Genomic DNA, 16,461 nt, shown 5'->3' with positions numbered 1-16,461 from the left:
GCTCACCTAATCACAATTCATTATCCTATGTTGTGGTCACTGAAATCAATTGAGAATTGACACAATTGATACATAAGAGTACATCTGTATTGACCAGATTTGGGCAGAAAATTATTTTTCAAGGGCCCTTCGTAGTTAGAGGGTCTATCTCATTCTCAATAGCTCTATGAATCCTATGGAAATGGTCCTCACTTTATGTCGTAAGTAGATGGGTAAAAAGACCTCTTTTTATTTTTTAGTCCCTTTCTTCCTTATTTTTGCACAGACCAGTAGCTTATTAAAGTAGGCATGTGTATTCTTTGTTTACTTTTCTGTAAGATAATGACATGTAAAGAGCTTACAACAGGGCCTGGGATATAGTAAGAGCTAAGTAAATATTACTTGTTGTTGTTGCTGGTTGTATATTTTTAAATCCGTGAACCACATAAAATAGCTTAGGTTCTTAAAATTTTTATGAGAACCTACTTTTTTTTTTTAAAGATTTTATTTATTTATTTGAAAGAGAAAGAGAGAGCACGGAGGGAGAATGAGAAGGAGAAGCAGACTCCCCACTGATCAGAGACCCTCCCCCCACCAAATGCAGGGCTTGATCCCAGGACCCTGAGATCATGCCCTGGGCTAAAGGCAGATGCCTAACCGATACAGCCACCCAGGTGCTTCTATGAGAACCTACTCGAGGGGCACCTGGGTAGCTCAGTGGGTTAAAGCCTCTGCCTTTGGCTCAGGTCATGATCCCAGGGTCCTGGGATGGAGCCCTGCATCCCGCTCTCTGCTCAGCAGGGTGCCTGCTTCCTTTCCTCTCTATGCCTGCCTCTCTGCCTACTTGTGACCTATCTGTCAAATAAGTAAAGAAAATCTTTAAAAAAAAAAAAAAAGAACCTACTCTTAAGCAGGACATTATTTTTGAAGAACAACTATCATATACCAACCAAACCATAATTCAAAAATTTTAGTTGGTATTCTTGCCTGAAAACCAAATAGCAAGTTTAATTTCAAGGCCTATTGGTAAACAGTTCGGGAACGGCCTCCAAACTTCTATTATTTATAATATCCACAGATCTCCAGAAGAAATGGCTTTCCTTTTATTTCCTGTTTTAGGACCCCATGAAACATTCAGCCACTTGGGCATTAGCATTTGTTGTCTTGTGTGAACTTGTCACACAGTTCACTTTTCACATGTAGGAAGCTCTGAAAAAACAGGTATCTGTAACAGACATGGCTACAAAGTCTTGATGCCTCCAGTAGTACCTGGGTCTGCTGCAATGTCTGTTTACTCTGGTCTGGTCTTTAATAAAATATACAGACTTGCCTTGACAACCACTGCAGCACAAAGCATAGATGTGTTTCTAAGATAAGGAGAACTTATTTATTAAAGGAACATTCAAAAATATGTTGGATGTACATAATAGTGACTCTGGCAGAGAAGAAACAACTCTAGCAATGTGAGAATTGGGGTTAATGACTATCGTTTTATTAAAAACATAATACGGAAATATGCCTTATTATTTTGTCTGATATTTTCTATGTATGTTTGGAGTGTATTTGTGAAAAGTGAACCCCGAAGAATTGAAAAAGAACCCCAAACACTCTATACCAATTTCTAAAGAGCAAATTTAAAACATTTCTTCCTTGGTTATTGTGAGAAGATTATTTATACTTTATATGTCAGAAGGATAAATGATTCAGGCTTCTGTGGCCTCAATTAGTGTATTTGGTGACCGAAATCCCATGGAATTTGCAGTCTGTCATACCTATTTCCTTACTTTCTCTATTCAAAAGTATACTGTCCTAATTTATTTTTCTCAATTAATTTTGGTAGAGAATAAAAGAGCAATAAAAATGTACTCATATAGGCTATAGAATTGTTTTTCTAAATTGTTGGAAAAACTTAAAATGCCTACAAATCTACAAGCTCAGAAATATATACATATATAATAGTTTTACTAAAGGAATTACAAAGGGGCACCAAACGGCTTTTTATTTTAATTCTGATTAATTTTTTTTTAAAGTAACTATGGAGGAAGTAACAGCTCAGAGGAACTGGGGGATCTGGGTATAGAATAACTTCTCACCAGTTGAGAGGATCAAATTCTTAAAGTCTATGACAGGAGAATTCCAGGTTGGGTAACTTAATAGCTTACTGAGCTTATGGAGAAAACATAGTTTATGGGGTTGGGGCCAAGCCTGTGTGAATCTGTAAAATATTTTTACACTCATAAAAGTAAACATATTACCAATGATGTTATTACATATTTTAAATTGGTAATAATAAAGACAATTAAATGTAGATTTTTCACTTTTTGCTCACTAAAATGTCTTTGGAATCTCTCCCAGAGTTCCAACAATTGCAAACTCGTACTCCTTTGTTGTACATAAATGCACATCTACTCGGACACATTCTTAGTGTATGACCTTATTTCTATAAAATGTTTAATGCTTTTTTGAGCTTATGGATTAGAGGCATTGTCTCCTGCTTGCTATCTCCCAGAGTGGGCCCAGGAACAAGAGGAATGTAGATGCTCGAGATGGAGAAACTTCTGGAAGCCTTCATTCACCTACTAGGCCTAGATGAGTAGGTGTTTCTCAAGCCTATTCCTCTGTCTCTCAAAGTAGGGGTTTCTAACCTGGGACATAAAAACTACATCCTAAGGCACAAATTGCTTGGATCTCCCTCCCCTTGAAGCAAGAACCCAACAGGACTGACCCCGAGCCCTAAGTTCCCCTTAGGTGTTCCAAGCCTTCACACAAAAGCCTTTCCTCTTACTGTGCATCCATTTTTCTTTCCTTTCCATTTTCAGCCTCAGTTCTTACTCTTTTCCCCTGTATTATCCTCAACTGGACTGACTGGGACTTTGTACGTACTGCTTGGTATTAAGTTCACATGAGTTTGGAAAAGATGTCATGAAGCAGATCCATACGTGAGTTTTGCAGGTGCACGGCTGATCACAGTTAAAGATTACCATTATGAATCCTTTAAATATGATGCTAATGAAACAACAAAATTATTAATGAAGGCTGTATGTCCGTTAAAAAGCACTCCCTAGTTTATATGGCTAATGTAAGCATAAGTGTTAAATTCCCTTATTTTTCAACAGTTGAACAAAACAAAGAGCGATTGGACTAAAGTTAAAAGCTTGGCAGGTCTCTGAATATGTCTGTGTTTGACTTTCACCTTGGGAGACAGGACCTGTAGGTTCTTCTGGCGCAGTAGCAGGGAGAGCTAGAAGTGTAACCTACATAATTCCAGAATCTCTTTCTTCATGGGATGATCAAGTAATTTGTGTCCCTCCTCTTCTGGGAGTCTTTGGTCAGCAATTAGGAGAGTACAGGGTCATGTCCCTGAATTCTGCCACACCAGTAACTTAAGTAGGGCAGCTTAGACAAATCACAGACCTAGGGAGCACCTCTCCCTGAGTCCTATTTTCAATCATTCCAAACCACGTCCCCCTTTTATTTAAATATATCTATATGGTGATTTTATTTTACTTTGGAGCTGACTTGGTTTTAGGCAAACCAGACTTAGGAAATAGGAAAAACGAGTGCCTTGCTCCTTAGGCACGATTTTCTGATGATCTTTAGCAAAGGTGTTCCAGCATCAGCCCTAAAATGAAATGTTTCATTATTTAGCTTAGGTGACATAACGTAATTCATTTCTATTTCTTATTAAGGAAAATTTCAAATGTATACAAATAAAGGTAGAATAATACAGTGTAACTCAACAGACGCATTATTTAGCTTGAGCAATTACCAACCATGGCCAATCTTAAATCCACACCAGCCCTCCCCCTACCCCATTATTTTTAAAGCAAATCCAAGTATATAATTTCCTACTAAATATATCTGTGTATGTCAGCAATCAAAAAGTACTTTTTAAAAAGTAGTCATGTGGCACAATTTTTAAAATCAAGACAACCTACTGATTACTGGTGATGTCTTTTTTTTTTTTTTTAAGATTTTATTTATTTGTGTGTGTGTATGTGTAAGAGAGAGAGAGAATGTGTGCATGTGAGCACGAGCCGGGGGTGGGGGCAGAGGGAGAAGCAGACTCCCCCACTGAGCCGGGAGCCCAATGTGGGACTCCACCCCAGGACCCCAAAATCATGACCTGAGCCAAAAGCAGACGCTTAACCGCTTAACCTTCTTAGCCACACAGGTACCCTATTGGGGATGTCTTGAGACAATTTAGAGAAAGCTGAGTAAGCACTTGGGGGAGGAGGCCGGTACACATTTTGAAACCTGACCGAAGGGCATTTCAGGTTGGCCAGGTTCTATCAGGAGGGAGTGTTAGGTAAGTCATGGGTATTAAAAAGAAGGATATTTGGGCAAAGCTGAGCAAAATGTAGGCTGGAAAATCCTCAAGGAAACAGGCAAAGAAATGACAAGGTATAATTGTTCTTTAAAAGAGAAGCAATTTTATAAGGGTTAGATTTTAAGAAGGCAGACTATTGAAGCTTGAGGATGACATTTTAAATCAACAAAATTCAGAATATGGGAAATTTTATAGGACAAGTGACTTGGTTTCCCCATCCAATAAATTGCAAGAGAGAAAAAGAGCGATGAGGCTTGGTTGAACTTATGTCTCTTAAGTCTCTTTGCTTCTGCATCAATCAATGAGTGTGTGAACCCCATTGGAGACAATCAGGCCTATGTGAATATGGCCTAGATATTGGATATTAAGAAAATGGTTCATTTTAGGTGTGATAATTTGGTTTCTTTAAGAATTATCTTTGTGAGATAGATAGTGAATTCTACATGGCTCAAATTATATGATGACTTGAATTTGCTTGGAAATAATGTAGTAATGGTTGTGATAAGGGTAGCAAGGAGGAAAGGTATGCATAAGGATGAAATAGAACAGACAAGTATCAGTAGTTGTTGAAGTTTTGTGAAGACAGAGTGTTCTGGTTCTACACGCAACTTTGGAATACATTAGAAATTTTCCATATTAAGAAGGTTTAAGTTTCCTAGTTTAGAACTTCTACATGTATTATTCTTGATATCTCTCCCAAAAGTCTGAAAGCAGAAGGAAGATACTATAAATTCCTTCAACCAACCAGAAATTTCTATTACCTAGCATCTTTGTGTTTTGATAGATGAAAACAATAGAGTAAGCCTAAGGCACACTAAAACATTAAATCATTTTCAATAAATTTGAATTTTAAAATGGATCTTGCTGTATTCTAATTCTTTGAAAATTGATGATCCATGGCAGGTATAATCTCCTCTTAACCAGAACACTGTACTCTCTAATTATGTAACAGAGTTTTTCTCAATCCTTAGCTAGACAAATGAGACTTGTAAACAGAATTTTTCTCTTCTGTGTCTGTGAATTTATGAATATCCATGTGTGCATGTATCCCTCCGTGAATTTTGGAGGACATCTTAGAGGTTGGGGGTTATTATTTTGGAATACTTATACACAGAGAGGTCCACTCACTTGACAAAGAGTAATTACTGAACGTAGCGCCCCAGGAATAGTATAAAATCAGAATCTATATGTGACTATCTGCCCCACCCAACCCAAATCCAATCTACTTTGCAATTTATTTAAAGAACTGTTGTTCTGTTTGTAATCACATGCTATGGTCTAAACACATCATTTTTAGATCTGTACTTCAAAACACAAAAAGGGTTTGTTTAGACATCAGTGTAAGCAAGAGAGCACTAATGGTTCTGCCTTTGATTGGAATGAAGCTATGCTTCAGTGAAATACCAACCAATTTGTAGGGGAATATCAAAAAAACCTACTAATTTGGTATTATGCAGATCAAACCACCAGTTAATTTATTGAAGTCTTCACTTTCCTAAGGCTACAGATTGGATCTGTAATAGCTTCACGGACAGATGACTCATCATGAAACTATTTTAATGACTCTCTGAAGCCAATATCTAGGATGTGTTCCCTTCTTCACATCATCATTTGATTACTGTTTACCAAAAATAAAATATGTGCCAAGCCACACATAGTTCTGTTACATCTAAGAAGGAAAGAATCTTTCTGCTTCAATCTGTCTGTGTCCCATCTTCATGGGTGGGACCAGAGATTGTCTCCTGTATGGATAGGCATAGAGGGACCCTGTCCCTTCTGATGACAGCATTTATGGTTAAGAGACACAGAGAAGCCCGAACAATCAAGTTTTCTACTCTACAACCTCCTCTCTGACCATAAGTAATTTTTAAGTCTGAAGTCTCATTTTTTTATGTTCTCATTAGTAATAATCATATATGTGACAGCCAGCCCTATGCTAAGCCCATCACATATACTAAATGAGTAACACCCTCATCTTTGGGATAAGTAATATTATTATCCCCATTTTACAAGTGAGGCTTGTAACTCCTCTGATGCTCAAGAGGATTGAGTAATTTACTCAAAGCGGAAACCTGATGAGTAAATGAGTAAGCCAGGATGTACAGCCACACATCTAACTGCAGAGCCCAGCTCCCTAACAGCATTCCATCACCGCTGGGTACCTACTTTTCGTTGGACACTATTCATAACAGGATACTGTCTTCAAGACATGGAACTGAGCTGGAGAGCTCAGTGTGGGAGCTGGGGTAAACAAAACAGGTATCATGGAAGAAGAATGGTATGACTCCAGAGAGAGAGGAAGGTGGTTCCAGGCAAGAGAAATGGGATCAGAAGTTTGGCCCCAGTTTTACCCAAACAACTAGAGTCTACTTTAGCTCACGTTGGGATGTCTGTGTAGAGTCTGGCTAAGATTCACCTTGACTGCCAGGTTGAAGAGTTTGAACTTTCTGGAATTCTGGTGTAAAGAATAATGTAAAACATTATATATGGTGTCATTCTTCAAAGGGTGGATACTGCTATAGTATTACAAAGTTGTTTGAAAGGAATTATACAGCTGTTTGGTTTTTGTCTACATTGATATAGTACATGAAGCATTTCTATTTTATTTTTCTTTCAGAGACGTTCTATTTTTTTTTGTTTGTTTTTAAAGAAAAAGTTTAAGAAACAAATACTACTCCCCCTACACACACACACCACTACCACCAGTTACCCCTTCAATCAAAAAACAAAGCCTGTAATGTTGGGAACCATAGCCTGTGTCTGCATTTCATATCACACCTTGGAATGGCTGTCATTATTAGTTAAATAAGTAAATAGCATAATATAAGAGAGGTAAACAAAATTCAGCATACCTTTTGGTCAGTCTCCTGACTTGGATGGAAGTGTTCACTTCCTACAGATTGCAGAGCCACATTCTCTGCCCTGTCCCACGCTGTGGGACCTTAGGGGCCACATACCAGAGATATAATCCACAAGAACAGCCTGCAAAGCTATGTGAGGTGTCTAACATTTACACAAAAATAAAATAAATTACACAGACAGTACGAAGATTCCCTTCCATTTGGTAAGATTCAGAAAAGCAGATTTGCCTATAAAAAGAGTTATAAATGATTTGAGTTATGGCAGCTCTATATGTGTTTCAGCTTTGGAATCAGCACCCCCTTCCTACCCTTCATCTACCGGTAAAGTCTGGAATAAGGACTATTTTTTTGGTAACAGAAATCATTAAAATAACGACTCAGCGCAATGCCTTCAGCTCGACTTGGATCTGGTCAGGGTTCTAAACTGAGAATTCTGTTATTTTGTGAATTGATACTATGTATCTGAAAGCCCAAAGAGTGAAAATCTAAAAACATAAAGGGGTATTTATACTTTCAAATGGCAGTGGCCATTTGTTCTCTCCTTTGTGTGGGGAGGACAGAGTCAGGCAAGAACTCTCCCACAGGTACTGGCTGAAGGGAGGCATTGAGCCAAACTCTTCTAGGTACTGTTCAGAAGTGTGGCATTTCCCTTAGTGAGCTACAGCCTTTGGAGAGTCCAGGTTCCCCTTGCTTGTGGGTGTTCAGGTGAAAAGTCATGTCCTCCTTTTAAAACCTGACTTCAGTGAACTCTGGGAGATACTCCTCCCACCGGTGGGTGGTGCCAGTGGCCAGAATAGAACATTGACAGTCTCAGGACCCTTGATGGTTTCCCCCCGGGACTAAAGAAGTTATTTTGACTCTGGTGACCCCTTGTCAAACTGGAGAGCCACTCATGGTCATTTCCAACCGGGGCCCTGAGTTATCAGCTATGTGACTGAGCACAGACTGGCAGGGATTCCTACTGCAGAAGCATTTTTAAAATTAGCTTCAGGAAATCTGAGTGGTCCTAACTAAAGATAAAAACCACAGAACAGATTATCCTATTGGTGTGGAAATCTTAAAAAGTGCCAGGTTTTCTATCTTAACGGTCTAACTACATACTTTGCTCTGCCACCTTCCTTTTTTCCTTTCCACTCCTCCAGTGGTGTCTGTTTTGAATTAAGATGTAGTTTATACCTCCCTTTGCCCTATCACACACAAATGTCATTTTAAAGTTGAAAACATCCAAATTTTGTCCTCACACTTTTACCAAGTACCCTTAGCATCCGACTGAAGATCTAGACAAAGATATCAATTGAGAAAAAACCTCACCACTAAATATGGTGACGCAACTGGAATAACATGCAGCAATAAAAAGGACCCAACTATTGATACAACAACTTGAACAGATGTCAAGAATGTTACACCCAATGGGGGGAAAAATCAACCTCAAAAAGATCACAGATAATATGATTTTGTTACCTAACATTCACAAGACAATTAAAATACAAGGACGGAAAATATCTCATTGACTAGGGAAGGGAGAAGGAGACGAGTTTGCTTGTAGAGGATTTGCACAAGGGAGGACTTCTGGGTGATGGAAGTTCTGTATCTCGCTCATAGTGGTGGCTGCACAAATCTGTGCGTGTGATAAAATGACGTGGAAGCTAGGCATCCATTTTGTGCACACGTCTTGTGTGTGCACACATCAATTTCCTGGTTTTGATCTTGTATGAAAATCACGTTGGATGTAACCATTGGAGGAAACTGGGTCAAACGATATGGGGCCTCTCTGTGCGACCTTTACAACTTCCTGTGACTGTATAATTACTTCAAAATAAAACGTTTAAATACGTGTAAGTCCACCAAAGCATGGATCCCTCTGTACAGCAAGTATAATTAAATATAGCATAGTGACACATGCCAAAAAAGTGTCAGATATTTTCTTTTAAGTGTGCTCTTTCTAGAAAATTGCTTCAGAAACCCAAAAGAAATAATATAGGGATGATATGTGTTCTCGGGTCTGTAATAAAACCACCCTGTGTCTGCAGTGCTCTGAACCATCTGACTGCTTTTCAAGCACTCACAAAGCCTGGGTGGAAACAAGAATGCTTTTAGTTAGATCACTTTCACAGTCAAGATCAGTCCGATCATACAGTTTATAAAAACATTTTGCATCTATGGACTACATTCCTTCCATCTGAAGAAAAGTGCAGAAAATAAGACCATAGCATGAGTATAGCCCCACGTTGCAGGCAGGAAACCTTCCTTAACACAGAACGGGCTGCCCTCCCCCTTCCCTCCTTTCTCAGTTGCTCTCTACTTCTCTTTCTGAGTTCATCTCCCTCACTCGCCTGGTTTCTCTAGCGCAGTCCCAGCAAAAGCAGGCAAGCTTGGGAACGGTGCCTGTACCCCAGCCGGCGGCTGCCCGCGGTCCTCCCTGGTGCCGCCAGGCAGCTCCTGCTCCCAGCGCCGCCTGCACGCACCCAAGGACGGCGGGGCAGGATGCGTGTCCCCGGTGAGCCCCCAGCCACCGCCAGAGATGCTGCTGGAAGGCACACGGCGCGTACTGACACTGCAAACACCCCAACACCCGACCAGCTGTCGGCCAAAGTTGCCTCTTGGGGGATTACATCTTTTTTTTTTCCTTTCTTTTTCTTCTTTAACATTTTTATAGTATCCCGAGTGTACCCAGGGTTATAAAATTATGCCAAAACAAAGAGCAAAGTCCTTGTCCTAGGAGTATGCGGTGTAAAAAGGCGCGAATGACGCAAGGCAAAATGACAGGACAAATACGGGGTGGGTGGGGAGGAAGTTACCGTGAAATGTAAGGTAGAATCAGTAAGACTTTTAGTGGGCCCCCAAAATGGTAAAGCCAAGTCAGGGCTGGGAAAAATAGAAGTAAGGGGTTGCAGTAGTAGCCCTAGGAAGAGGGATATTTTGGAGGGCTTATTACACAGAGTCCTCACACTCATCTATAAGGTAGGTATTAGCAGTCCATCTAATTGGAAAACCAGGGTTTCTTTTAACTGTTTAAAAAACACCCCAATGCTCACCATGTGCCATACATAATTTTATTTTACCTTCCTAAAAGCCTCATGAAGTAGGAAGTGTTTTCCTCATTTTATAGGTGAAGAGAAGGAAACAGTCAGGCTAAGACACTAGCTCTCTCTGCGTCACTCAGGTAGGAAGTGGGAGAGCCAGAGTTGGAAGCAGCCCAAAGCCGAATCCAGGAAACCCCACTGTGTGATGGCACAGGCATCCTTTCCACACACCCCGCTTCCCCGGCCCGCGTGCTTAATTGTGTGCAGTAACGCACACTGAATAAACAATTTAATTAAACAATATTTATATAGACTGTCAGCAGTGCATACATTCACTTTGCAGAGGCCTTTCATATTTCAGGGAAAACATGCTTCCCTGAAGAATAAGTACTATTGTAAAAAACACAAGAGGTTCGTTCTCCTTCCTTCCTTCATTCAGCCAACATGGACGGGTAGCTGTTTGTGACGGGAACCATGGGAGGCCCCACAGAGACAAGAATGACCAGAAGAGGCAAGAAGGAGAGAAAACAAGGGAACTGGAGATGATGTTCATTTTAATGACGGAGGCACACTAGATTTATCAGGAGAAATAGGGGCAAATAGCCAACAGGAAATAAGGGAACATTTCAACCTTATTATTATACAGGGAATGACGTTATTCTGGGGCTGGACTGTCCTGCGTATTCTTTATCCCTCTTTTCATTTCCTCTCTTCTGTTTCCTTCATTTTAGTTATGACAGAGGAAAACCCACTGTCAAGGAACACCTAGTATAGACATTTGTTAACATTTCAAATACTTCTCTGGGTAGCAGAGTAATACCATTAAACAGTAATGTCTGTCCTACATTGAGTGCTCACTATGAATCAGGCGTTAGTTTAAGCATTTTACATGTGTTAACTCATTTAATCCTCATAACAATCCCATGAGGTAGGTGCTATTATGATCTCATTTTGTAGCCAAAGACATTGAGGCTCAAAAAGATTCATATACTTGCCTAAGGATATAATGCTAAAAAGTGGAGGATTTAATGTATTAACTGAAATTAGGCTTTGGATTATTTGTGGATTTCATTTACCCTTTGAATTCCCTTCCAAGTAACAGTTTGACTGCGAGTATTTTATAAGCGTGGAAATGGTGCAGAGGCATGCAGACCTCTGAGCCAGGGATGAGAGGTTGTTATGAAAGATCCCTAAAGAAACAAGAGACCCTGGGAGTTGTGTTTTCCAAGTCTGCTATCAAAAGCCAGAATCTTAACTGGCATAAACATCTACTTTGGAACTAGGAGGTTGCCATCATTACTGTCACTCCATGCCCTATCTCATGTTATTTTTTTAAACACATTTTTCCTTCCAGACTCTTATGTACCACACTAAAATAAATCAAGCCACTAAAAACTAAAATAAGGAGAGAAATCCTCCCAGTTAGCCCTCCCCAACCAGAAAAACACAGAAAAGCATTTGTTTGGAAATATTTTTTGTGATTGTGTACATTGTACCTTAGTTCAAATAGACTATCCCTTTGAGAGCCAGAAAAATAATTTGATTTTCCCATAAGGAAGACAACAAAGTCAAGTCTTTCCATTTGAGCGCAGTGTTTAAAACATTACAAGGAGTCTGAAGCACTATAGTTCTGTATTATAGGAGCATAATATAATGATAAAATAATAAAATGTGTTGCTGATTCCTGTATTCAGTCATTTTGTCCCTTGTTAGCACAGTTAACTTCTGAAATTTCAAGGGCAGGCAGAGCTTTGGGACCCTTGCTGAGAGGATGAGCTAGGACATCACAGACCACACCTTCCTCCCAGCCTCCTCCCTCCTAAGTTCCCAGAGTGGCTTCCACTTTCTCCTTTCTCCCTTCAGGCCAGTCTCTGTTGGGAATTCTCTCCTGCTTACTTTTATTTCTGCTTCATTACCTAGTCTTGAAATGTTCTCTGACCCCTTTCCTGAGCCAGCTTCAGTGGTGGCATGCTCAAGTCTGAATTCTTCCTGGCTCTCAACATGCTGTTAGTATGCCTGTTTGCTTGCTTATTCTTTCCTTCCCCTAGACTAATTCATTTATTCAACAACCATTTCTTGGGCACCTAGTATTTGCCCAGGACTGCGGTAGGTGTTAGGGAAACAGGGATAAAAAGAGACTCCCTACCAGGGTTCCTGGAAGATAATGATAGTCAGTGATTGTTTCTGGAATGAATGAATGGAATTAGGTCATTACAAAAATAGTAGAAGAAAGACCAGGGGAAGATTAGCAGTCACACGAAAGACATTTGGCAGTTCCATTTCTCCCATCGTGCACATCCTTCCCTGTTGGGTAACATCTTCGTAAGCCTCTTTCCTCCTTAAGTTTTCGTTTTCCTAGTTGACTTTCTTTCTGCCAGCTTTATTGGAAGCAGGAACTCTGGCATAGAAGGGACTTAGTTCTGATGCAAGCACTGTCATTTACTAGCTGGGTGACCCTTGGCTCTTTCCTTAATTTCCATGGGCTTCGATTTCCTCCAGTGTAAAATAGAGATAGCAAACATCTATAACATGGAGGTTTGTGTGAAGATTAAATGGGAGTCACATTTGAAAAGGGCTTAGCTAAAACCTGGCTTTTAGAAAGTTCTCCTTTCCTTTCTCTTTCCCTTCTCCTACTTCCACTCCTTACCCTTCCTACAGGATGTCATCAAGGCAGTGGTGGCTTGTAAGATGGCCTTGTGATACATGAAGCATATTTTTTAAAAAACTAGATTATTTTGATAAATATAAAAAATATCTAAGTAGCCATAGATCCCATTAACTTTTGTGTGTGTGTTTTTTTAAATAGAAATCATTGCTTTGGATATGTAAAAATTTAAAAAAAAAACAAAGTAAGGCTTAAGTTTTTAAAAAAATAGTTAGAAAATATTAGTAAGTCAGTACAAAGGTGAGGAGGAAAGATAGAGGAATTAACTCCTGAAAAACACTGAGGAAATAAACAATGACAATGACACAAAAGCAGAAAAACATTTCACACAGAAGGCCAAAGCTGCTGTATTTATTACGCTTGGCCTCAGCATTTGATAAACCGAGAGGTAACCATTACCATACTATGCATTTCTCAAACGTCACTTATTGAAAAAAACTAGTTCTGGAGCCGCAAGGATTCAGTCTATAGCTATATGATCCTGTCTTGGCTTTCTTAGTATTGGATTAGTCTGTAACAGGCCAAATGGTCAGCTTTGGGTCCCTAAAAGTCACCTTTTCAGTCCTGCTCCTGTAAAGTACACAGTGAAAGAGAATTGTTCATTTGGATTTAAGAATAACGAATGACCCCATAGGACTTCCGAAGAGGTTCTGTGTTCCCCAGACTGTGTATGTCTCTGTCCTGCTCTGTAAAATGAGTATAATAATAGAGTCTATAGCATAAGGCTGTTATGAAGATTTAACATAAAAGAAATACGGTAATTGATATATAGGTGTGAGCCACTGTGCTCATTCACCTAGAACAGACTAGCTTCCTTGAGCGCCTGGTACTGCATACTCAGCCAGAAGAGCTCATCCAGCCCAGCGGCCTTGAGAATGATCTATCCCCTTACACCAATCTCCCTGCTTCTTAAAGTTTTGTGATAGAATCGGCCCAGTGAGAACTTTAGTCTCTGAACACATGGCATTGGAGAGTCCACTTGCTCTCCCTCAGTTTCTCTGTCCTCACCAGCTTCACCCACACCATGGATTTTCTGTAGATTCATTTATTAGCATCTGAGAAGCTGTGTTACACACGTGCGCGCGCACACATGCATTCCTCGTGTTCCGGGTGAGAGTTCCCCAATCTCCATACTCTTTTTCTTTTTTTTAAAGATTTTATTTATTTATTTGATCACAAGTAGGCAGAGAGGCAGGCAGAGAGAGAGAGGAGGAAGCAGGCTCCTCGCTGAGCAAAGAGCCCTATGCAGGGCTCCATCCCAGGACCCTGAGATCATGACCTGAGCTGAAGGCAGAGGCTTTAACCCACTGAGCCACCCAGGCGCCCCTATTCTTGAGGGGCAGTTTGCAGTGGGGCTCATGTCCCAAACCCCACCTCTCCCCAAAGTTAAGTCTATAAAAGGCTCTAACCAAACAAACCCAAACCAGAGCCCTGGCCACCAGGCCCTGGAAATCGTGATCTAGGTGTCTCAAGTTCTTTTCACAACATAAGACAATTCGGTCAAAACGACTCAACCCGGGGCAGCAGCTCTTCCTGCCCATGGGTCCTGTTCCCATGCTTTAATAAACCACCATTTTACACCAAAAACAAACAAACAAACAAAAAAACCCAACCACCAACCAACCAAAACAACAACAACAACAAAAAACCACGTCTCGGTCTGCGCTGCCTGGAAGCAAATAAATATGAACATAACAACCCAGGAAATTGGGAGACCGGCCCTCTAGTCTTCCTCCCTTCCCGAAGAGTGAGAGGCTGCGCCACTCAGAAGTGCATAACAAAGAAAGCCGGGCCAAAAGCCGGGTGCGGAGGGGGCGGAGCGGGTGGAGGGGCGGACGGAAAAGGTGTAGGTATGACCTGCGCTCGGAGGGCGTCCGCTTACACCTCCTGGGCCGCCGCTACCGCTCCGTCTCTTTTCTCAGGATCTAAGATGCTCCTGAGACCGGTAGAGATGCAGTTTTGTACTGAGAAATTGGCATCAAGATCCTCCTGTTCGGCTAGGCCCAGGTATCTAAACACTTGTGCTTAGAACTGTGGCTCCGGGTCTCCCGGTCCTCACCAAGCCTCTCAAGGTCCCACCTACTGCCCGGTACACACACTGGCACACCACTGACCAAGCCTCCCAGGTTGAGCTTCCCAGTTTAATTCATCCTTTTCCTCTAACCAAGTCAAAAGGCGGGTGCGCATCTCCTGGGCTATCGGCCCAGGCGGGACACTCCCCCACTCTCCCTGCTGGATCACTAACAGGAGCTGAGAGCCCGCGGGGCGCACTCCACACCCCGGCGCCACCGCCCCAACCCTGGAGCCTCCACCCCTGCCCGTGGCCAGGGTGCAGCGCCCACCCGTGCCACGGCCAGCGAAGAGCCACTCCCTGCGCGGCTCCCAGAGCCGGGCCCGTTGGTGCCTGCGCTCACCTCTCTCCCCTCTCCGGACTCCCACGAGCTCCCACCTCCCCCTCCAACCCCCCAAGGGGCTCCCTGCGTCCAGGCTCCCTTCTTTCTTCACTTCTTTCATTCGTTCTCTTATCTCCATTTCCCTCAGACACTCACGCACTCCCGCTCTAGCCTCTTACCCCTCTTTGCCTTCTCCCCTCCTCCCTGTGCTTGTCTCCTCTCTCCGATGCCCCCTCTCCGTCCCCTCGTCTCCACTGGCCTTTCCCTCTCCGGGTTTCTGCGCTTCCCCTGCCTTCTCTCCAGCGCGCCCCAGGCTTTCCAGTCCCACGGCGCTGGACGCCTCCCTTGGAACTTCGGACTCAGGGTTCCCACCACCGCCGCCACGGCCCCCAGACCCAGCGCAGCTTTCGCCTTCCTCCTCTGTTGAAGGAGACTCTGGGGACTCCCAGGCCCGCAGCCCCCCACCCAGGGAACCGTGCTGGCCGGGCCCAGGCAGCCCAGCTGTCAGGGACAGCGGGTCTATTTTAGGTCCAGCACCCAATGTCCCCGCCCTGAGGACATGGGCCCGCAACTTGGGTAGCACTTTCCTATCCAGATCCCAAGCTGACTCGAGCTAGGCTGGTGGCGCGGCCAGGGCTGTGGAAGGCGGTCCCGGGACACCTAACTGGAAATCCAAGTGCCTAGGGTATCTGGGACCGGGGGCAGGGGTAGCTGAGCAGCGCTCCCGGGAATGGGCTACCTTGGCACAGCCACCTCTCTTGCAAAGAGAGGTGACTGGCATGCCAGTCAGTCCCCTTAACCCCGTATGCCCTGGTTTCCTTAATTTCTAGTCAACCCGGTCATTAGCCTGCAATAACCCACCCAAAGCGCGATCCTTTGTGAAACCACAAGAAGAATTAGGGTCAATCAACAAATAAATTACAAAAAGCTGTAATACCTAACCTAAGCCCCAGACGGTTGAGAGACCAGACTGCACACGTGTGCATGTCCCTGTGCGCACACGCACACAGAAGTGCACAAACACCAGTCCGGGCTGGGATCCAGCCACAAGTTTGCACACTGACAAGTCTCTAAGCCTAGCAGAAAATAGAAAAGTTTCACTCACCTGTGCCGCCTTCTACCTCTGCGACTGGGATCCAGGGAAAGTATCGGAAAAGGGTGGATTGAGAGACCCTCCTTTCTTTTCTTTTCGGCCTTTCCGAAGAGTGGA

The 16,461-nt window shown here is 42.5% G+C and overlaps 1 protein-coding gene across 1 annotated transcript in view; it reads right to left on the bottom strand.

Moving 5' to 3' along the window:
- The window catches only part of SLC38A4 (solute carrier family 38 member 4), a 61,871-nt gene extending 45,417 nt beyond the window's left edge, over positions 1-16,454 (bottom strand). Inside the window, exon 1 of the mRNA XM_032876960.1 lies at positions 16,357-16,454. The gene's annotated coding sequence lies outside the window, so the exon portion shown is untranslated. The remainder of the gene's footprint in view (positions 1-16,356) is intronic.
- Positions 16,455-16,461: the final 7 nt, after the last annotated feature.

The sequence above is a fragment of the Lontra canadensis genome, unplaced genomic scaffold, assembly GCF_010015895.1.
Source record: "Lontra canadensis isolate GAN:19392208 unplaced genomic scaffold, GSC_riverotter_1.0 scaffold59, whole genome shotgun sequence".
NCBI classification, from domain to species: Eukaryota; Metazoa; Chordata; class Mammalia; order Carnivora; family Mustelidae; genus Lontra; species Lontra canadensis.
Note: the sequence above shows the minus strand (reverse complement) of the source record. Positions and strands in the feature narration are given on the sequence as shown.